The following is a 24,637-nucleotide window of genomic DNA, read 5'->3' on the forward strand; positions in this document are numbered from 1 at the left end:
ACAAACAAACAAATATCTTTTTTTTTTTTAAGAAAAACATATATAAAAGCAACTTCTCTTTTACATTCCAGTTATATACACTGCTCTGGATTTTGACCATAAGTTGCAATAGTTTTATGGGGGAATTATTTTATAGGGGAGCAAAAACCAAATTATGTTTTTTGTTCAAGTAACTGAAATACAAGAACATTTATATGAATGCTTGCACTGTCTATGATTCATTCATCAATCTATTGATTCAGTACCATTTATGTGTGAGGGCCTACTGTGTACCAAGTATCAGGGGAGCAGAGAAAAATAAGATAATTATATGATCTATACAACAAATGGGATTAATTTCCAGCTAAATGACTAGAATAATTGGAAGAAATAAAACATATTAAGAGAGAAAATTGTCTAGGAAGGGACACCTAGATAGAGCCTTGGAGGGTGAGACTTAATAAATCACTGTACAAATGGCAATCTGACTTGCTCCCAGGTCAGAGACCACACTCATCAGAACAGTCAGACTTGCCTCCTGTATTAACACCAAAGGGGAAACCACACTTAAAACACACATCACGACATACGAGTGGTGGCCTAAAGCTATGGTTTTTATATGCAGGATAAGCACTACTATCAACAGTAGAAATGGAGATCGGCCAATGTGTCTGAGCTGGTCACGATTTAAGCAATAAAGGTATCAAAAAACTAAAGATTAATGAAGTTCCATGACTATTAATGGGAATCACCCCCCGTTCTTGGCACAGTTCAGGGAACATAATGTTTCAACTTCTGAAAAGGAAAAACTGACATTCAAATCATGCAAATAATTATTTTAGAGGAAACAAACCCTTTTATTAATTCGGGATTTTGCTTACTCTGTAATTGAATTTATTGCTGTGTTAAGAGGCAGTTTGCAGACATATTTTGAGAGTGCCATTCTTTAAAGTCTTGTCTCACATCTTCAGATGCCTTTCTGTCACTCTACCCAGTGTCTAGACACCCAAATTAAATACTTGTAAACCCAGCAACAAACCAAAATGATCCTTGTGCCTTAGATAATGTGTACACAAGGTCACCGACACATAAGTGTACAAATATTTTCAACATTCACCAAACAGGAGACCTTTATTTGTGGATAAAAATATTGATGTTGCTAAGCGATACTGAACAAATCACCAACTCTTAAGTCCTTTTTATTTATTTTCATCTATTTCCCACTCATAAATAATTTAAACACTGTCTGCATATATTTAGACTCAACTAGAACGTCACATTTACTAAAAATATATAATAACAAAATACTAACCACTTACTGTTTTTCAAATCCTTCCTTACAAATATATGGAGGATGGGTGAAGTCTTAACTCACCAAATAATAAAGAAAATAAACAAACCCAAATCAAGTAAGATGATTATGGTTAGTTTCAACCTAACTCTAGGTCCTTTTTTTGCATAGCAAACCCTCAATTTTTCTTAGAGAGATAAGGTCAGGTAAAGAAAATCTATAGGCAATCCCAAACTGAGACTCAGTAAATAACTACATGCACATTCCCTACTAGGGTAGCCAGTGACAAATGAAACTGGCCAAACGTTGATTCTATCACCTTCCAGAAGAGCAGCATCTTCTAAAATTGGGACATACCAGGAAAGGGGAGAGAGTGGAGATCGAAACTCCCCTAGAAGCCAAGGGGACAATTAGCTTCCAACCATTACAAAGTAGTGGGATAACGAGGAGTACCCGGCCGCCAACAAAGGCCCAAACCAAACTGTGCAGGAACCACGGAGAGGGCTGGAGTCAAGGAAATATGAACGTGAACCCAGGCTGGGCAGTGTCATGACTCAGGGGCTGAAGGAATCTTGAAGACATGCTCAAAGATGTGCAAACCAGGGCCCAGAGATGGTGCACACGCCATCCAAATTGGTGCGAGGCGGGGGAGACCAGGGCAAGCCAAACGCCCTCCCCACGGCGCTGGGATTCCGCGGCCCCAGCAGCTGGTTACCTGCGCTCCCATGCCCAGGAAGACGCAGAAGGGCTCTGGGACAAGGCTGTCAGACGCCTGAAGACACTCGGGCTCTTGCCCTGTCCCGTCACCGGGGCTGTAGGCCCGGGCCCTTGCTTCGTCTCTCAGTGCCTCACTGGCTGGTCTGTCCACTTCACAAGCCCAAATGCCTTGCAGGTCGGGGCTTCTCAGCCTGCCTGTGCAAGTGCTTTCCTCCCCATTCTCCCCGATTCCCCCTTGGTTAGGGGCCTTCCACCAACCCCTCCTCACAAGTGCTGTGGAACTGTCCACCCGCTCACCTAACATCACTTCCCCTAACTTCACCAAAGTGTCAGCAACTTCCTTCTGCCCAAGGGTCGCTCTCACTCCCCCTGCAAACCAGGGCACAAGGTCACCTCCTCGCTCTCAGCTCCATCACATACGCCCTGTGACAGCTGAGGCTTCGGCCACTGTGCAGGACTCACTGTTCCCACTGTGTCAATAGGCGACTCTGGTTCAGGAATCACGACACAAATGATCTGTAAATAGATGAAACATAACATGTGTCCTTTGTAGAAAGAAACCCAACAGGGACACGTACTCTTTATAAGATGACCTTGAAGGGAAGGTCTGTGCAGCTGTCCCGGGACGGGGTGGGCACCCCTGTTACGCCATCAGGCAGGCTCCACTACCGCTCACAGGGGGACGAAGGACCCTGCTCTGTCCGTGACCACTAGAGGCGAAGACGAAAATTGGGCGCTGCCAAGAATACTAGGGAGTGGTGCTGGTGATGGTGGTAACGTTGAGACACGCAGAAGTCACGGGCAGGGCCGGTGGAAGACGAGAAGTGCTGACTGCTCCACTACTTTGGGGTTGAGAAGTCACGTCTCTGGGCACAGATGGAGAACTGGTGTTCACGTCACGAACTACGGCAGGGAGGCCGTGGCTGGGGGTAGTGTGCCAGAGGGTCCCGACCCCGGGTGACGGCATCTACGCACTTCAGAGGGGGCTCAGTGGGGGCGAAGAAGGGGACAAGCCAAACAGGAAATCGGCATCGCTGGACACTGAAGAAAGGACTCACGGTTGACACAAGGGTCAGGAGACACATCCTGGACACCACTTCCAGTGTGATTCCTGAGGTTCTCCAGAACATCCCTGGATCCAGGCGGCCTCCGGGGGTCTCTCACCTGCACCCCCTGGAGATGTGGCTTGTGGTCGGCTCCTGGTTCACTCAGTTCTCTTAACCTGATGGTGACATGAATCCTTGCGTAGTTGCTATCACTTGAACCTATTAGGAACACGGCTCAGGAGTTCTCAATCTTTCCAGGTGCCTCAATACAGCTGGTCTAACCCACCGCGCCCAGCACCCTCCTTATGGCTCTTATCACAGATGTTTCCTTTCTTATTGACATCGCGTGCTTCCGTAACACCGATGAACCCAGCCACGTTCCACACCAGTGAGCTTGGGCTTATTCCAAGCCCTTTGTACTTCCCACACAATACTAAGTCTCTCCACCATCCGCTACGGCTTCTAGAATTTTGCATAAACAATCCGCATAACACTCATCAGATGAAGATTTTTCTTTCTTTTTCTTTTCATTTATTCAGAGCGCACATACATGTGAGGAGGGAGCAAGAGAGGGAGAGAGAGAACCTTAAGCAGGCTCCTGCCCAGCGTGGAGACCGATGCAGGGCTTGATCTCGTGATGCTGAGATCAGGACCCAAACCCAAATCAAGAGTGGTATGCTCAACCAACTGAGCCACCCGGACACGCCCAGGTGAAGATTTTTCTTATGCTAGCTTTCTTTTATTTTTTATTTTTTTATTTCATTTATTATTATTTTTAATTTATTTTTTATTGGTGTTCAATTTGCCAACATACAGAATAACACCCAGTGCTCATCCCATCAAGTGCCCCCCTCAGTGCCCGTCCGCTAGCTTTCTTTTATTATAAAAATTCAGCAATTCTGTGAATGGATCCATTTTCCTGTTACACTTTTGCTCAGAGTTGTGTATTTTTTACACTCCTCATGAAGCCATCCCTTATTCTCCCTACAGAACTACTACATTTTGTTGGAAACAAAATGGTACTTTTTGTAGTACTTGTTATGTTCTAAATTTATAATAATCTGTTTTCTTCAAGTCTTATATTAAGTAGATGATAAGCCCATTGGAGACAGCAACTGTGCCTCATTTCTCTTTGTGGACATGGTCAACACTCAAAAAAGAATTGTTGAACAAAAACGTGGTGGTTAAAAAAAAAAAAAAACGAAAACGTGGTGGTTGGATGATGGCACGGATGGTTAGAATGATCCATGAGGCAGGTAATATTATCTCCATTTTATAGAACAAATGCAGCTCAGCTGCTCAAGTAGTAATGCCTAAATCTGAATCTAGTGTTACTTGAAAGCAAAATGGGTCTTCTTGACCACTCTGCTGTCCACTTTGGGAGAAAAACTAAGAAAGCAAGAGCTAAACATCTAGAAGCTAACAGATCCCACAGACTAAAGCGAGAGAGTCCTCTCCAGCCCCCAGACACTGTTTGTCTGGAGCAAACGCGGTCAGGGGCAAATTTTAACTCATCCTCCTCCTTCTTCTTTTTTTTTTTTTCGAACTCAATATTCTAATGAGTTTCTTCTTTCTGGTCATCTACTGAACTCCACATCCTCTTCTTTCAGTAGCCACAGCCTTTAATTTTATGTTCCACTCTCATGCTCAAATGTTCAGGTTCAGTTCCCTTCCTTTAGTCGCGTAAAAGCACAATTACGTATTGTTCTTCCATTTAAATGCCTCTGTGAATAAAACAAATTTAACAGAACCACTTGTTCTTTTAGATTTTTATACATAAAGATACTGTGACCTTGAGCTCCCTGACCGGAGGTACCCACAGCACCTTTTAGAAGCTGTACGTCAGCTTATGACCTGGACCTGCTCCCCCCGATCAGCACCGATTCCTCAACCGTGCAACTGATGGTTTCTGAGGAATGAACGCAGCTGTTTTCGTTATGGTTTTAGCCTAAACAAAACTCCAAATTCTTATTAGGAATGTTTAATAAAATCAACAGGGCGTTAAAAGTTGCCAGCAGGGAGCTTAGCAAATTAGATGCTTGCCTGGTGCCTCCCTCTGTGCCTAGATGCAAATATTTCTCATCTTTATGCAGCTTTTCTGAAACATCATAGTGCCACCCCATCCAAGCAACCCCTCCACCCACGTGACTGTGTTTGTAAGGTGCACACCAACATCATTTTACGACAAAAATGAAACTCAAGTAAGTAGCTGCTTGCTTGAGGGGAGCCAGAAATTCAAGAAGTTGCCCCAGGACTCATGAAATAATTAAAAGAGCCCCACCTTGAGAAGGTAAAATGGAAGCACTCCATATTCATCATGCTGTGCCGTCTAATATTTACCAAGTACGTCATAAAGTGGGGCGACACTGTTAGACATTGAGAGATATTTTTTTTCAACAAGTTTCAGGCATTATTCTTACTCTCAAGTAGTTTGTGCAGGAAGTTAATGTTTTGAATAGTGCTAGCTTTCAGAGAAGCCCAGAATCTGTAATCCCAATTTATGATATAAAAACAACAAAACAAAACTATGCACTCTGAACAGACGCAACTCAGGTAAATGATGAAATGCTACATATTTTCCTCCTTTTTATCCCAAGACAATTTAACTGAAATAAAGTCAATAACAGAAAGAAGAGCAACACAAGGGAGAGGCATAATTCTCACAGGCATGAGCATGCAAATGTCAACATCTGGGCCCATTTGTAATCTCAGCTAGCATCCATTAATTTCAAGATGCCAAAAAAAAAAAAAAATTACAGCAGCTCGCAGCCTTAGCTCACCATCCAGAACTTCAGATGTTATCTTTTTAAGCGACGTAAATTTCAGGAGAAGGGGATGCCTCCATCAAGGGCAAGGTGGCAATACCACCCGTCCCGGTGAGCTCACGTTACTGAAGCCATGTCACCACCGTTCCTGCCGCTCCGTAGCCCCCGGGGCGAACCCACCCGCAGGTAGGAGCCACGGTCTCCTGTGAGCACTTTCACGAAGCCAGGTGAGCAGTGGAGCGGAGACCAGGTGCCCACCTAGGACATGATGCCTCACTAGCTCATACTCCGTGACCTCTAAGCCACGGCGAGCAAATGCCTCTTCAGGTAGGACAACAGTTGGTGGCCTTCCCTCCAGGATGCCGAGCAAACGCATCGATGTGATTCGTTACATCGAACTGCGGCGGGGTTTGTGGTATTTAAAAAAAAAAAAAAAAATGACCATCTTCAGCCGTTTACTGCTGAGCCATTTCACTATTAGGCAAACCACTCCCGACTCCCGAGCAGCACAGGGCAATTACACTCTGGGAGAGTGGAGTCTGGAATGTTCCTTGGCAGAGCCTTCCTTGCTGCCTCCCTTCCCCTCTACCCACAGCTCTGAAGAGCTCTGAGCACCGACAGAGACAGTCCCCACGTCTCCATCTGCGCAGGTGAATCTGTTCCTCTGCCTCAGCTGCTCTCACACGCCTGCTGAGCCCCCAACAGAACGGCAGAGGCTGACCCGTGAGCCCTAATCCCGAAAGGCCTCCCAGCTCCAACAGAAATGCTCATTTGCCAGGTGGGAGAAGCGAGGCCCTGAAAGGGAGGCAATGGGCTGGTGATGGCACAGTAGTAGTGACGGCGTCGCAGCCCCGTCCTCTCATGCCAATACCATTCCATCCCAGCTTTGGGTCTAAGGTGACTCCACAACTACAACTACAAACGAGACCAAATGACTACATTGCCTGGGCTCTTCATGACCCTACAAATGAGACCAAATGACTCCATCCACTGGGCTCTTCACAACCCTACAAATGAGACCAAATGACTCCATGGACTGGGCTCTTCACAACCCTACAAACGAGACCAAATGACTCCATGGACTGGGCTCTTCACAACCCTACAAACGAGACCAAATAACTCCATGGACTGGGCTCTTCATAAGCCTACAAATGAGACCAAATGACTCCATCCACTGGGCTCTTCACAAGCCCAGCCTTGTTCGACTGGCGCTCCCTGCCTTTCAAGAGACATGAATGGGCATCTCTCTGAATGGTTCAACCCACTACCAGCTGAACACATCAGGCACCAAGCACTCGGTGCAATCCATCCATTTCCTTCCCTGCATAACATCTCCCATCTCTTCCCTGCCTTTCCCGTTTCATCAGCCCCTTCTCTGCCCCGTGGCTCACTTGTCACTGACAAATACAACGCGCCGTGGACTGCTGCATGCACGTCACATCAGAGGGCAACCGGGGTTGCTTCTGGTACTGAACACACCAGTGCACAACGGAGAAGGCCACTGCTGAATCCCAAGGGGGCTAAGGTAAGATTACACGGAACCACTGTCCTTGGGCACACAGTGCACGCAGCATCCCTGAATAGGTCTTCATCTGCAGGAGTTTACACTTGATCAGATTTATATCTTCCCGTACTTCAAGTCGTGGTTCAGCCTGAATTTTTGTTCTGCCAAAAGGATTTCCTTATACAGCATTTGGATAATATGGAGCAAATTTGGATAATATGGAGCAAAGCTCCCCAAGAGTCCCTTTGTCTTCCCTAAGTAGAGCTCTTGGATTCCAGGCATGTGGTCCCACGTGCTTGAGCAGCGGGCAGCCCCACTGTGTGCCCGGGGAGCGCGGCGAGACACAGACTACCGAAGTCCCAGGACCCTCCCCCTCACACCCCATCCTCAGTGTCCGCGAGGGCCATGCGTCTGGGCAATTGTGGCCACGAAGAAGAAAATCCTTCCCGTGCCTTCTTCCCCCAGCTAAGAGACCCTGGAGGAGCCCCGATGGATGAGCGAGAATGGTCTGAGTACGAAGCCTCGGCGCTGACGTCACACGACGGTGCTGACGTTCTAGGAAAGTTTACTGCATCCCTTATCTCGGAATATCTCCGATTCCAAAAGTAATACCTGCTCACCGTAGAAAATGTGAAAAATACAGATAAGCATGTAAAGAGACACAAGAACTGTTACCCCCGCTACCTCGGACGTCCCGAGATGTTTCAGAGTCAAACCCCGTGTCCTTGGCAACCTCTGAAGCCGCACCCACCCTGTTGGCCTGTGAGACATTGCTACTTTATTATTTTTTTATTTTTTAAAAACATTTTATTTATTTATTCATGAGAGACACAGAGAGAGAGAGAGAGAAGCAGAGACCCAGGCAGAGGGAGACGCAGGCCCCATGCAGGGACCCAACGCAGGACTCGATCCCGGGACCCGGGTCATGTCCTGGGCCACAGGCAGCGCTAACCGCTGGCTGCGGCGGCCCATGTCGCTACCTCATGCAGCTTCTCTGTCCTCTGCAGGTTTCGGGGCCCAGACGCTCAGCTAAATATCCGTAGTCCGGGTGAGGTGCCTGTGGGCCGAGGGCTGGGCTGCCGGGCGCAGGTGCTCCCAGCAGGTGCTCTGCGGCCCCACGCAGGCCGCCGCCGCCAGTTCCCACTCCCAGGAGCCGCTCACGGCCAGTCCATTTCTGCGCGGCTTCGGGGAGTCGGTCTGTGGGCGATTTCGTGACTTCCCGCCTCCTGACGAGGCCCCCGTGTCCGTGGAGCTGGCGTCGCAGTGGGCCCAGGGCCCGTCCCGCAGCCTCGGGCGGCTGCTCGGGCCGGGGCGCCGCGGCTCCTGCTGTGCATGCCAGGCCGTGTGCCCGGCCGCGTGGCCAGCCGTGACCCGGTGGCGCGTCCCCACGCTGGGCCCCTGACCGGAGCGCCGCCGGCACAGGGCCCGGCCGGGCAGTGCGGGGCAAGGGCCCGTTGTCCCGCGGCTCCTGGCCTCCCTCCGAGTGTGATTTCGGGAAGCGGCGAGGCCCACGCAGGCCACGGGCAGCAGCCACAGGTCGGCCCGGGTGGCCCCGTTCAACCCCGCAGCCTACCCGACGGGCCGGCGGGCTTCCCCGGGGCACAGGGCAGCCGAGTGGGGTCCCCACGAGCCCGCAGGCCGCGCCTGTCCAGCCCACGGGCCCCAGGACTGCCCAGCGGAGCCGAGACGTGGGCCCCGAAGCCCGCACAGGCCTCCCCACAGGCCGGACCCCCACGGCCAGTCCCGAGGCCCGACGGCAGCACTTGGCTCCCCGTCGAAAGGGCCTGTCCTTGCACTCAGCCTGTTGGGGCCCCTTCAGGGGACCCCGGGCTGTTGAGAGCCTTCCACGGCCCATGCCACGTCCCTTGCCCGCCACCAGCCACCACCCCATGGACAGGAGCGCCGGGCACCCGGCCCACGGGCTCAGGAGCACGGCACGAGGTCAGGAGGGAAGGAGCCGGACGGTCGGGAAGCTCAGGAGGCTGCGCCCCACGAGGTTCACGGCGGAGGGGAGGCTGCGGGCCCAGGCTTGGGGGGCCAAGGGCCTGGCACCAGCCCAGCCCGACTCCGTGCTGCCCCCGGACGCCCCGGGACACGCGGGGCGGGCTGCCCGACTGTGCCCTTGTTACCCGCGCCTGCCGGGCGAGCTCGCAGGGAGGCCGGGGCCCGAGCCGGGAGCCCCTCAGTCCGCGGCGGCCAGCACGGCAGGGGCACCCCACTCGCGGCGCCGGCCCGGCCCCGGGCGCACCCGCCACACACCTCCTCTGGCTTGTCTAACCCCGTGAGGTGATTCTCCTTAACCCCCGGGCAGCCGGGCGCAAAGGACGTGGAACAGGAAGACACCCGGAGGACGCAGAGGGGTACGGGCCAGCCGGAGGCACCTGCTGACCCCGGAGCTCGACTACGCTCGGGGCCTCCTTCCCTGTAAACCCGGACAGCCAGCGGCCCTGAGGGCGAAACCGCGTCTGACGCAGGGAGAGGATTTGTTTAAAAACACCAAGAAAGGGCACAGGAAAAGGAGAAGAGAGGGGAGTTCCGTGTGTCCGGAACAGCAGCTCCCTTGGCTCCCATTACTCCTACTCCCTCAGCTGCTGGGAAGGCCACCAGCCCGCCCGTCTCAAGGTGCCGAGACACGGGAAGGAGACCGACGCTTCAACACGAAGGGCAACACGCTCTGCACGGGACGGTCACGGGCACCCACGTGGAGATGCAAGGACAACCTCGCCGGTCCGCCGGGGGGGCCAGAGCTGGCTCCATCAAGGTAGGGACAGCCAGCTGATTTGGGTACAAAAGGTGCATCGGGGGAGAGGAAGCAGCGTGAGCCCAGGCGTGCAGACGTGAAAGCGCCAGTAGCCCTGGAAAATACTGCACAGGGAGTCATCAGACACGAGGCGGGAAGGGAAGTGACGCCAGATGGTGGCCACAGGCGTCGGGATCATGCGCTACGCCAGGTGTTTACGGAGTCAGCAAGGCTAGCCCAACAGCGGATGTTAAGGAACTTCTCCTCGGAATACTCCGTCTTATATTCCGAATTCATACAACTTTTTAAACCGCTGAGTCCCCAGTGTAAACTGTACATCGGTTCCACGGAGGGCTTTACTACTACTGGAAGTTGAATCTGAGAAGATCTACACACGGCCAACAAGCACCCGAGACGATGCCCTGCAGCACCGGCCACCAGGGAAACGCACTTCCAAACCCCAGTGAGACCCCAGCTCGCCCCGGTGAGAATGGGGAACATTAACGAGGCGGGAAACAGCAAATGTTGGAGAGGATGTGGAGCAAGGGGGACCCTCTGCACTGTGGGTGGGAATGTGACCTGGTGCAGCCACTCTGGAAAACTGTGTGGAGGTTCCTCAGAGTTAAAAATAGATCTGTCCTCCGACCCAGCAACTGCACTGCCGGGGATTTACCCCAAAGATACAGATGCAGGGAAACGCCAGGACACCTGCACCCCGATGTTTCTAGCAGCAATGTCCACAATAGCCACACTGTGGGGGGAGCCTCGGTGTCCATCGACAGATGATGGATAGAGAAGCTGTGGTCTATGTGTACAGTGGGATGTTCCTTAGCCATCAGGAAGGACGGATACCCACCATTTGCTTCAACGTGGATGGATCTGGAGGGTGTGATGCTGAGCGAAATAACTGAATCAGAGAAAGACAATTATCATAGAGCTTCATGTGTATGTATAATATGAGGAGCGGTGCAGAGGATCAGAGGGGAGTGGAGGGAAAACGGAATGGGACGTCATCAGGGAGACAAACCATGAGAGACTCTTAACTACAGGACAAAGTGGCGGCTGCTAGAGGGGAGAGGGGGACGGGTAACTGGAGGGCCTGTGATGCGATGACCACCGGGTGTTATGCATGACGTGATCGGACGTTTCATTAGAAACTAAGCATGTGGGGCAGCCCGGGTGGCCCAGTGGTTTAGCGCCGCCTTCAGCCCAGGGCGTGATCCTGGAGACCCGGGATCCAGTCCCACGTCGGGCTCCCTGCATGGAGCCTGCTTCTCCCTCTGCCTCTCTCTCTCTCTCTCTCAAAAAAACAAAAACAAAAACAAAAAAACTCAGCAAAGAGCCTGCTTGAGATTTTCTCCTTCTCCCTCTCCTGCTACCCCGCCCTGCTCTGTCTCTTTCTAAAATGCACAAACCATTTTTGCCGCTTACAGTGCGCATCCTCGAGTACCTGTTCTGTTCCCTGGCCTCAGCCGCGGGGTAGGGAGGTGCCGCATGTTAGGTTTTATCACGTTTCCCCCAAACCTTCCAAAACGGCAGCCCCGTTTGTGCCCGGGTGGGAAAGCCTCGCTGGGCCAGGCGGGATGGGGCGCTGGGGGGCGAGGCCTCAGCCCCTCGTTCAGGAGACAACGCGGGGACCGCGCCAGCCACCAGGAACTCCCGCCGCCGAGAGCTGGCCGCGTCCACACGGCCCCCAGGCCCCGCGGAGAGGCCAGGGCCCTCGCTGGGGCCACGCTGGGCAAAGCTCCTGGCAGCGCCAAAAGAGGAGGAGAGAAAAGGCGCTGCCGGGACGCCGAGTCCTCGTCTTCAGAACCGCCATCCGCAGGTGCGGCTTGTCCATGCGTTTCACACCCGACCCCCACCCCCGACACGGCAACTAGCAGCATGTGTGCAGCCCCCTTCGAATTACCTTCTCCCCTGCTCATTAGAACCTGAACTGATTTATAATGTTCCTATAAATCACCCTGGATTGATTATTTTCTTTAATTCCAGCCGGCAGCTGTTGAAGCAGACTAATAAATAACCACTCTAGAGCCCCACTGAACTCCCCGAAAAGGCAGTAAATATATTTAACAACACGCAGCTCAAGCACATCTCCAGCTCCCGACTGGGACTGAATACCTTGCAGAGACTGTTAGTTATAACTGAACGTATCTGAAGGGGGGGGGAGGGAAGAAAAAAAAAAAAAAAACCAGACTGTAGGATGCATCTGAAATGCCTATTCCTTCCAGAACAACAACAAAAAAAACCCCCACAAACCCCTGACCTTCCTGTGTCCCTTACCTCTGCCTTTAACAAATGCAGACATCTGCAAACATTAGTACCCTTGCATTACACTGGAGTTTATTTAATGTCCATTTAATTTTAGATGCAAATCTACTTTGCCTTAGAGACTAAACAGAGAATTATGGAGTTCTTGACTTCTTGGCACATTCTCCTACCAGTTTTTTTTTTTTTTTAATTTGTCTTTTTGTTAAAAGACAAAGTGGAAACATTTGATGCAAGAACTAAAAAAACAAAAGAAAACCAAAACCCAACCCTGTTTTACCTAACCTCCCCTGGCAGCTGGTCATGTAATTTTCAACGGTATGTTTTACTTATTTTCTTGTTCTTGGGCCAAAAGGAGCTTTAGCATACGGTGCCTACCATTTAGTCTGCCCACACGCCACCCAGGGATGTCAGGGCCACCAGGGCCGTCCCAATAGGCCTATCCAAGCTTTCAAGGGCCCAGTGGGTATAGCTAGCCCAGGGCACAGCCATCTGGCCCCATATCTGGACATCTGTCTGCCAGCTAGGCCCCTATTCCTCTCCCCTATTATGACACTAGTTACACTTCCTTTCCATTTACTGCTTTGAAATAAGAATCCTATTTAGACGGCATATACTTTACTTGTTGCATGTTCTTAACCCAGCATTCAACTGAGCAAACACGCACACAGTCATCCTTACTCTATTCCTATAAATTTCTTTTTTTCTTCCCTATACATTTCTGATAGAACCTCTTTCCTCCAGCCAAGACACAGCCATCATGATGCATACCTAATTCATTTGTTATTTCCATATGGGCAAAGAAGAAAAACATAAACGTCGTAACAGTGACAAATACTGAAAGAGGCAGGGATAAAGTGGGAGAACATAGATCATCCTTAAAGACCGGCAAAGGGGGTGGAAAATAATCTATTTGTTTATCCGTGATGCACAAACGCAAGAGCTTCCTATAGTGAAGGACACAGTGAAAAAAAGCTTATATCTGTTTTTCCTGTTGGCAAACCTTGAGCTTCCTCAAGTTCTGGTTCCTTCCTTAAATGGCTCTATTTGTACACCAAGAGAACAAAATGAAATTGAACTATATTTAGTGGACCAAGAAATTACTAAATCTAAGGATTCCCCTTAGCTAGTCAGTCTTCGAGCAGGCCCATCCCTGCTCCACAGTAGGTAGGGGCTGCTGTGCTCGTCCATCAGATGCGCCACGGCCACTTCTGGACCCGAAGACTCCCCAGAGGCCTCCAGAACACAGTGCTGTTGGGAAGGTACAAAGATGAGTTCCCAACAAGTGTTCGCTACTCAAATACACCTGTAAGAGCAATCACTCCACTTTGAGAAAAGGAAGACTTGGCAGGAACCACTTATGGTGTGTTTTTCCCCCCTTTGTAACAAGGGGAGGAGAATTCCAGCCAAAAATCAAAAGCTACACTAAAGGAAAGTGGATTTCCCATTTAGAACTGAAGAGAAGCAAAACACTTACCGCCATTTCCTAAAGAAGGCTTTTCACAGTGATAGTAAAAGAAAGGGTCATAAAAGAAATAAAAAATTTAAATGACACCTTTCACATTCCAAAAAAGAAAAAAATCTATGAATGGAGATCTGCTTTGTGTTCCCATTTACATCATATCGTCCAGGGCACGTCCACTCTTCTAAATAATTCTTTAATGGTGCTTTGTCCTTTGATGGGAGATAAACACAAATATATTCTTATCCCCATTTTACAGATGAAGAAATCAATTACTGATAGTATGATCAGGATTATACAAACCGAACTCCTCTATGCCTGGATCGCCAAGAACAGGAGACCTGGTTTCCTGCTGAACTCCGGCAGAGAGGGTGCAGGGCCTGAATTTTGCGTGTACGACCTTGACCTAACTGCCCATCTGTACCCTCCTCACTTTCCAGCCAGTTTCTCAGGCTCCATTTCCATTAGACACTTTCACTTCATACACTATCCAGTGCATTACTCAACTTTCAGAAACAAATAAATAGCTTCAGGTATGCTGCCTGAAAAGATTTTCATCTGACCCTTGAACAAAATGAGGATGGGGCTCACTGACCCTCCCCCCATGCAGTCAAAACCCCGCATATGACTTGTGACTTCCCCAAACCTTGATTAGTAATCGCCTACTTTTGACCAGATGCCTTAATAACACAAATAGCTGATAAACACATATTTTTGTGTTATATGTATTATAAACTGTATTCTTACAATGAGGTGAGCTAAAGAAAACATTATGAAAAAATACATTTATAGAACTGTACTGTATGTATTAAAAAAAATCCAAGTATAAGTGGACCCTCAGAGTTCAAACCCACATTGTTCAAGATTACCTGTATAACACAAATAATGAGCATAAGAAGGCTAGAATGGCAACATTAATATCAAATACAATAGACTTCATGACAAAAAGTATCACCAGAGATAAAAAGGTACATTCCACTAGATGGAACAGTGAACTCATCTGGAGGACTTAATGATCACAAACGTGTAAGTGCATGAAAACAGAATCAAACCTCATAAAGCAAAAACAGAATCAAAAAGAGAAATAGACAATTCCAACTATCACAAATAAATATTTAACGCCCTCTCCCAGTAGCTGCTAGACCAACATGGTGGGGGTGTTGCAGTAAGAGGGGTCAAGACATTTTTTTCTATAAAGGGCCATGGAGCAAATATTGTAGGCTTTCTGGGTCATACAGCCTCTATTAAAACTAACGAACTCTAACTTTGGTAGCACAAAAGCAGCCAGAGATGTTATACAAAAAGTGAGTATAGTTGTGTTTCAATAAAACTTTATAAAAACACACAGCAGAATAGAGTTAGCCCACAAACTAGTTTGCTGATCTCTAAACTAATGATAATTACTTAAAAAAATGGCAAAGACATAAAAGATCTGAAAAATACTATCAGCACCAGGACTCATTAAGAGACATTACATCTAACCACAGCATAATAGACATTCTTTTCAAGTCTAGACCTTAAGTGGTAGTTAATTTTAAATCCTGGTATCATCACAGTACACAAAATACACAGTACATTGACAACAATGAAATTAAATTAAAAATTAACATTATTAAGATGACTTGAGAAGCCCCAATATTTAGAGATTAAACAATCCATTTTTAAGTAATCCATAAGCCAAAAAAGAGATTGTGAGGGAAATTAGAAAATATTTTGAAATAACAGAAAAAATAAAACATTTCAAGATCTGTGGGATACAGATAAAGCAGTGCTTTGAGCGATGCCTATAGCTTTAAATGCTTGTATTGGAAAAGAAGATAGATATAAAATCAATGATCTGAGTTTTCACTTTAATAAATCAGAACAAGAACAAACTAAATCAAAAGTAAGTAAATGGAAGAAAATCACAAAGAAAAAAGTTGGTTATTTGACAAGATCAACAAAACTGACAAACTTCTAACTAGTCTGGTCAAGAAGAAAAGAGAGAAGACACGAATTATCATTAGGAATAAAAGAAAGCATCACTACAAATCCTACAAATATTGAAAGAATATTAAAGAATGTTATGAACAATTTTGTGCCAATTAATTTGACAACTCAGATGAAAATGGATACATTTCTTCAAAGACACATGAAAGCAAAAATGAATGCAAGAAAGAAAAAACTGAAATGCCCTACATCAATTAAACAACTTGAATATGTAATTGAATACCCAATCCTCAGGCCCAGATGGCTTCTCTGATAAATTTTATTGAAATTATCAAATACTTAAAGACCAAATAATACAAATTATTCAAGAAAATAGAGGTGGAATCATCTCTCATCTTATTTTATAGGCCAATCATACTCTGAAACCAAACCAGATAAAGGGATCACAAAAGAGAAAAACAATAGGTCAGTATCTCTCATGAACCCAGATGCAAAGTCCTTGACAAAATGTTAGCAAATCCAACAACATATAAGAAGGATAATACACTATGGCCAAATGGAATTTATCCCAAGGATGGTTTAATACAAAAAAAAAATCAATGTAATTAATCATATTTATAGAATAAATGATTTTTTAAACCAAAGATCACTTCAATCATATTTATAGAATAAATTATTTTTTAAGTCAAAGATGCAGAAAAAGTATTTGACAAATCTCAACATTTATTCACGATAAAACTCTCAGCAAAGAAGGAATAGAAGGCAACTTCCTCAACCTGATTAAAAGCATCTAGGAAAAATATACAGCTAATATTATATTCAGTGATGAAAGTTTCAATGCTTTCTACCTAAGATTAGAAACAAGGCAAGGATGTCCTTTTCTACCACTTTTATTCATCATTGTACTAAAGATTCTGACCAGTGCCAAATGGTTGAAAAGAAAGAAGTAAAACAGTCTCTGCAGACAATAGGACTATACCAAGAAAACTCTAAAGAATCCACAAAAGAACTGCTAAAACAAATACATATATTGAGCAAGGTCACAGGATACAAGGTTAAAGTACAAAAACCTACTACATTTCTTTAAACTATCAATAATGACGTACAAATAAAAGTTTTTAAAAATTTCATTTACGGGGCAGCCCGGGTGGCTCAGCAGTTTAGCGCCTGCCTTCGGCCCAGGGCGTGATCCTGGAGACCCAGGATTGACTCCTGCGTCGGGCTCCCTGCATGGAGCCTGCTTCTCCTCCTGCCTGTGTCTCTGCCCGCCCCTCCTCTGTGTGTGTGTGTGTGTCTCTCATGAATAAATAAATAAAATCTTTTTAAAAATTCACTTACAATAGCATAAAAATATCCTTGGGAGTAAATATAATGAATTTAATGAATGACCCATGTGCTAAAAATTACAAAACTTTACACAGAAAAATCAAAGTAGACCTTGGTATGTGGAAGGACACACAATGTTAATGGACGGTAAGACTCAAAATTATTAAGATGGCAATTCTTCCCCAACTAACCTTTAGATTTAGGCAATTGCCATTAAATCCTAGCATACTTTCTTTTGCAGACTGACAAACAAAATTGAAATTTTATGTGAAAAAAGAAAAGAACCTAAAGCCAAAACAGTCTTAAAAAAAGGGTAAGATGGGAAGACTTACGATACCTAACTTCCAGAGTTCTTGTAAAGCTAGCATAACCATGAGAGTGTGGCAGTCGTGTAAGGATAGACATAAACTTCAATGGAACAGAACAGAGTGACCAAAAATAGACCCATCCTTATATGGTCCATTGATTTTCACCAAGGCACCCTGGTATTTCAATGGGGAAAATGTAGCCTTTGTACCAGCTGGGCCTGGAACAGCTACCTATGCAAGAAAGTGAACTTGAATTTTATCATACATCATTTACAAAAATTAACTTTACAAGGATCATAGAACGAAAACACATGAGGGGCGTCTGGGTGGCTCAGTCATTTAAGTATCTGTCTTTGGCCCAGGTCGTGATCTCAGGGTCCTGGGGCTGAGCCATGTGTCCGGCTCCATGTTTAGCAGGGAGTCTGCTTCCCCCTCTCCCACTGTTGCTCCCTCCCACTCATGCTCTCTCTCTCTGAAATAAATAAAATTAAAAAAAATAATGAAACATAAGAGCTAAAGCTACTAAACTTATTGAAGAAAACAGGAGCAAATCTTTGTGACTTATAAGTTAGGCAAATATTTCTTAAATAGGGCATTAAAACTATCATCTATAGAAGAAAATGATTGTAAAATGGACCGCATAAAAATTAGATTTTGCTCTTCAAAACACAGCTAAGAAAACAAAGACCAAGCCACCGACTAGGAGACCTATCTGACAAAAGTTTTATATGCAGAATATATCCGTGTTTCTAATAAAAGGAAAACAATCCAATTAAAAATGGGCAAAAGAGGGATCCCTGGGTGGCGCAGCGGTTTGGCGCCTGCCTTTGGCCCAGGGCGCGATCCTGGAGACCCGGGATCGAATCCCACGTCAGGCTCCCGGTGCATGGAGCCTGCTTCTCCCTCTGCCTGTGTCTCTGCCTCTCTCTCTCTCTCTCTCTCTCTCTCTCTCTCTGTGACTATCATAAATAAAATTAAAAAAAAAATTAAAAAAAAAAATAAAAAATAAAAAAATAAAAAAAAAATGGGCAAAAGATTTTAACCAACAGTTCACAAAAGTATACAAAGATAACCAATGAACTCATAAAGAGATGCTTAACATCAGATGCTTCGCCATCAAGGAAATGCCTATGAAAACAACGAGATGTTTACGTAAACATCTAAATGACTAATGGTAAAAGGCCTGACGATATCAAGTGTCAGAATGTGGGGCAAGGGGCAACTACAACTCTCACTCACCGCTAGCTGTGATGCAAAATTGTAGGGCCGCTTTGAAAACCAGGATGGCGCTATCTTTTAGATTAAACATATACTCACCACCCAATCTAGCCAGTCAGCTCTTGGATATTTACCGAAAATAAACAAAAAAAAAAATTTGTCCACACAAAACTTCTATGTGAATATTTATAGGAGCATTATTTGTAATAGCCCGGAACTGGAAACAGTTCAAATATCCATCAAGTGATGAACAGATAAATCAGAGTATGGTCATACCGTGCAACACTACTCAGCAATTAAACACACACACACACACACACACACAAACACAAATACTCCTACATATTACCTACATGGGTAAACCTCAAAAATGTTATACTAAGTTAAAGAAGCAAAATTCAAAGGACTATATATGTTTCTATTTATATTATAGAAAAGAAAAGCCATATTACAGAGAGTAGATTAGAAGCGGCCTGGGTCTGTGGGGTCTGAGGTCAGGGGAGCAAACTGAATACGAAGGCACATAGCAAACGTGAATCTGTGTGTGCTGACTGGCCCCCTGACAGCTGTGGTTGGAACCATTCTACTCAGCTAGACTCAGTCTCTACGGCCAATGGCAAGGGAGGTAAGCAGCCCTCTGTGGTAGGATTCCAGAATGTTCCGGGGACGGGTTGGCTTCTCAAGCGCTCACCACATGCTTTCTATGTGTCTCTCTGTCTACCTCACTCTCTTGGATAAAGAGACCTATGACTTACATACAACGGAAGGAATGAGAACCCAGCAGGCTGACGTCCCCTCCGCTGGGCCCTCACCTGGGCCTGGCATTCCCTCAGCTGCTGTTTCCTCTTTTGACCTGTGTAAAGAAGCTGGGCAGAGCTAGGGATCAGATTCCAGACTAAAACATTTGAGTATGCGGCTGGAGTGTTTTTGTTATTATTTAAGATAAATTATAAAGCTTTCCGATCTTCTTTCTCAAAATCTTGCCCATCTAAAGCATGTTCCTCCAAACTGTAAAGGAATATAAGCAAACCTCCTTATTTATTTGGGTTAAAAATATAGGTGCCATTCCTGTTCACCAAAAAAAAAGAGGGGGAAAGAAAAAAGAAAGAAAAGAAAAGAAAAAAGAAAAGGAAAGAAAAGAAAGAAAAGAAAAAAGAAAAGGAAAGAAAAGAAAAGAAAGAAAAGAAAAAAGAAAAGGAAAGGAAAGAAAGAAAAGAAAATTAAAGAAAGAAAAGAAAAAAGAAAAGAAAAGAAAAAAGAAAAGGAAAGAAAAGAAAAGAAAAAAGGAAAGAAAAGAAAGAAAAGAAAAAAGAACAGAAAAGGAAAGAAGAAAAGAAAAAAGAAAAGGAAAGAAAAGAAAAAGAAAGGAAAGGGAAGGAAGGAAAGAAGGAAGGAAGGAAGGAAAGTTTTTGGTTTACACGGTGATTTAACTATTTAACTATGGGTTCCATTAAATATTTAAGCATCTTTCTGAAAATAAAATCTGATACATGCGGAGCATCACCCGAAGTCCAAATACCACACAGACCCAGACTGTGCAGTGAGCTAATTACCCTCTAATTTAAAAAAGTCTTGATACGTTCATGTGGATGTTACACTAAAGAAAAAGCAAGGGAGTTACAGGAAAGTGCAGGTAAGAACTGCCTTGAAATAATAATCTGCAAAATCCAAAGAAGGCAGCAAAATACAGACCCACCAGGAGTTTCAATGACAAAAACAAGAAGGATGTGGCTGAGAAGGACGTAGCTGGTTCTAACAATCCACAGGAAGCACAAGGAGGAAAGGCAGTTTGAAGAGCCAAGAGATATACTTAAAGTTATTCCAGGGAATTTAATAGGAATACAAACAGGAAAACAACAGCTCCATGGCCCATTCAGATTAAACGCACTTTAAAATTGCATTTTAAATTAGTGCATTTCATATTGTTTTCACAGCGTCATTCCATTGCGCCTTTTGTCAGAGGAGCTGTGCAGGTTTCCACAGACCCTTACAGTTCAGTGAAAGGCGTATTATATTCAAGAGAGAAACTTAGAAATCCTTTTATTTCCCAAAGTAGAACATTATTCACCTATTGAGGTAAGTCATTGAACTGAGTTCATAAAAGCCCATCCATCCATCCATCCATCCATCCATCCATCCATCCATCATCTACCCTTTTAGCTATAGAAATAGATATTTTTTAAAAACTTTCTTATATAAATTCAGATACGTGAAATACTACTCTATGGTAAGGGTCAGAGCATAATCAGTCCCATGGTAATGGGCAACTCGGATACCATTCACAAATAGAATTAATATTCGAATTAAACCTAGATATTTAAAACCACTTTCTTGCTAGGCATAGTAGAAAACACTCTGGCCATGAAAGTTGGGATGGTGGGCGAAGAGTAAATCCTTAATTCTGCTTCTACTTTCTTCACCATTAAGCCTTCTCTCCTTAAGACGCTCTCCAACTCACGAGATCTACTAATCTCAATGCTCTTTCATCTTCCCTTTCTCGCTCTTTCGAAGTGAGTAGTGGGGAGTTACAGAATCACATGTTTGACAAGAGTTGGGGGCCAGAAATATAACCGAGTGAATGGGTCCCGAGTCTGAAAACCCAAGTGCAGCCGGAAAAATCCCCGCACAGATTAACATACACGAGTGGGCGCAGAGAGGCCCCTCTTGCTCGTCAACTTGAGCCTGTAACTAGAACGATGAGAGGCGAGGACACTAGGTTGTTCGCTGGAATATCCCTTAGCTCTCGACACACAGTAGGTGCTCAGAAATATGATGAATTAATTAATGGGAAACAATGAATGAACAGCTGTTATTAACCAAAAGCAAGGGAAAAAACCCAACACGGTGCATACCGTTTATGAGCATGTGAGGCTCAGGTTTATTTGGCCAAGTTCTGCTTTTCTTTCCAGCTGGCAGACAGGACATTGGGGCTCTGAGCTCCTGGCCGAGGGCTCCTTCTATGGCCTCTGCTCGGGATGAGGACCGCCGGCCCCCAGACCCCCCTGCCCCCGGAGCCCGGGGGACTAGGGGCCTCGAGCTGAGTGTGCCATCATGTAGTAGGAACACAAGGAGCACAGAGGGCTTCCACCCTGGGGGCCAGGAACCCAAAGCATTTTACGGGCACTCTGCTATTAAAATTATTATATAAAATTATTATAGAGATGAACATGCCCCTGTTCCGCCAATCTGATGATGGCTGAGCCTTCACCATGAATATAAAATCATAGACAAGGTGATAAACAGCAAAAGATTAGGGTTAAGATTAGACCGGTTGCCAAGGTCAACTAGTTGCCTGAATTGCTCTAATTCCTAAGACCAATGCCCTTATTCCAGCGCCATCGGCCCACACCCTTTCACGCTTGCTTTTTTTTTTTTTTGCTTTTTTTGCTTTCTTTTTTTTTAATGGAGAAAACAGTAACTCTAATTGTGTCGATATTTCTTTTTTCCCTGACTACAGTCCGTGGAGCAGTACTTTGGCGTGACCTATTTGGAAATAAACTCACTGAGTCACAGTCATTGACAGATCTATTTTATAATCATCCAATTTAATGCCACATTTAGTCCAGACGAAATACTACAGCAGAAGCCCCGGTCTCAAATATGAATTTACAGTCACGTATTTCCTAGAGGGAGGAACGGTACGACCCAAAAGTCTGCTGCCTTGGTGGCCACCCCCACTCAAGTCACTCTTGAATATTCGGATTAAAGAGTGGGAGCCCTCCCATTCCACGCAGTGCGGGCAGTTCATGTCCTCCTCCACGGTCAACAGTCCCCAGGCCCTCAGGGCCCGGGATCCCATGTCCCGCTTCCCCTGAGCTCCCTGCGCCAGGTCCTCCCTGCTCCTGACGAACGGCCGTCACCCAGCCGTCACCCAGCTGTCACCCAGCAGCGGCACCGGGTCCCGGTTCTCCCTTCCCTGCCGCACCACTGCAGGGCGGCTGCTATGTCAGGCCTAAGGCAGAAGCCACAGAGGGGCCCAGTAGGACGCCACTGCGGCCCTAACAGCGCAGAGGAGCCCTAACCCCGCGGCCTGCCACTCGTCCTCCTCAGTGCACCCGCCCCGTGGGGGTTGTCTCCCCGCAGGGGCCCGGCCTCTGTTTCCCTCCTCGCTCTGCCTCTACTGCACCGGCTGCCAGCACAGCTCTGGACTGCTCTAAGGGCCGCACTGTCCGCACCCCGACGGCGCCCGGGCCAGAGGGGTCAAGCCCGCACCCGGCCCGCTGCGAGGGCCCATCAACGCCGTGGCCCAGCCTGCAGGCCTTGCCAGACACTCTCCCTCCTCCTCCTAATTCTGGCAGCTTCCCCCCCACCCCCCACCTTTCTCCGCCCTAGTGTTAGAAAGTGTGATCACCGAGCCCTGAGGCTGATTCTACAAGTAGGGTCCTCACACTCTGTCCCCGTTCCGACGGCCTTTGTGCTCACGGGGCATTGAACGCGGGGTCGGACTGGGACTCATAACTGGTGCCACCCCCTCCTAGACCCCTTGGTGCCTCCAGGACCGGGGCGACCCTGAACCAAGGCCGGCCCTGGAGTTAAGAACGGCAACATGCGGCCTTGGTACCATGCGGGCCAGAGACTGGCGGAGCGGCCCGAAGGCGGCGCGGTGTGGCCAGCAGGCGGGGTTCCTGGGAACCACGGGCAAGAGCGGCGGATTCCGTCCTAGTCTAGCTCTGAGCATGGAAAGCCTTGCGGTAAAGCTCCGTCAGAATGAATATTTACTGCCTGGGACCGCCCCAGGCCACGGGCCCATAAATCCGGGCCGCTCGCCGAGTACTGCGCCCCAGCGAACGCTCGCACCCCTGGACGTCTTCCTCCCCGCTTGACCATAAGCTTCCGGAGGGCAGGACTTCTAGTTTTCTCTGGGGATCCTCTCAGGCCCTGCAGAGTCCCTGCACATCACACATATTACCAGACTAAACCAAGAACCCACGTTTTTCACACCAAGGAAATCAGAGCTATGACCCACGCCAGCACACAGCCCGCCTCAAGCCACAGGCGCCGGCAGACTCGGTCCGGTGGCCTCTCTCCTCTGGGCCACGTCAGATTATTCTTGGGTCAGTTTGCCTGTATGGTAGATGTTGCCAGAAATTTCCTTCATTTTGGCCGGAATATTTTTGAAATTGTGCTAGAAGGACACTTTGCCCAAGAACATCAAACACGGCTAGAATCACGCTCTTCCCTATTGAGAAATATGCTGGGTATTTCGTAATTTAAGGCTGTCCATTAAATGGCTATGGAATTCAGTTAAAAAGATTGTTAAGTATGTATTTCATATCCAAAGATTATTTTTCTTCTAGGAGAAAAACAGAGGGAGATGTGTTTTTTCCTCTTCTTACTTTTATTTTTTTATTTTTTTATTTTTTTTTAAAGATTTTTTTTTTAATTTTTTATTTATTTATGATAGTCACAGAGAGAGAGAGAGAGAGAGAGAGAGAGGCAGAGACACAGGCAGAGGGAGAAGCAGGCTCCATGCACCGGGAGCCCGATGTGGGATTCGATCCCGGGTCTCCAGGATCGCGCCCTGGGCCAAAGGCAGGTGCCAAACCACTGCGCCACCCAGGGATCCCCTCTTCTTACTTTTATAAAGCCTATGGCTACATTTCAACATAGTTATATTGATTTTTATTTATTTTTATTTTTTATTTTATTTTTTTTTATTTTCCTATTTTATTTTATTTTTTTATTTTATTTTTTATTTTTTATTCTTTTCTTTTTTATTTTTTCTTTTCTTTTATTTTTTATTTTTTCTTTTCTTTTTTATTTTTTATTTTCTTTTATTTTTTTCTTTTCTTTTCTTTTCTTCTTTTCTTTTCTTTTCTTTTCTTTTCTTTTCTTTTCCTTTCTTTTCTTTTTTTCTTTTTTTCTTTTTTTACTGCAGCAGCTTGGTGACTCCACAAATTATGCTTCAAAGAATCTGGAGATACATACCCAGAATCACTGGTAGCGGCAAATTATATTCTTTTGACTTAAACGTGGAATTTATGATCAGGTAATTTTCCCTCTACGACTTGGACTCTAAAAACACACATTTGAGGATGACATTCGCCCTAAAATATAACTTAGTCACACTGAATTACCTGAGCT

The 24,637-nt window shown here is 46.3% G+C and overlaps 1 protein-coding gene across 15 annotated transcripts in view; it reads right to left on the reverse strand.

Moving 5' to 3' along the window:
• Positions 1-24,637, reverse strand: part of LDLRAD4 (low density lipoprotein receptor class A domain containing 4) — a 382,754-nt gene that overhangs the window by 73,103 nt on the left and 285,014 nt on the right. The gene's annotated exons all lie outside the window — the stretch shown is intronic.

This window comes from Canis aureus, chromosome 1 (assembly GCF_053574225.1).
Source record: "Canis aureus isolate CA01 chromosome 1, VMU_Caureus_v.1.0, whole genome shotgun sequence".
NCBI lineage: Eukaryota > Metazoa > Chordata > Mammalia > Carnivora > Canidae > Canis > Canis aureus.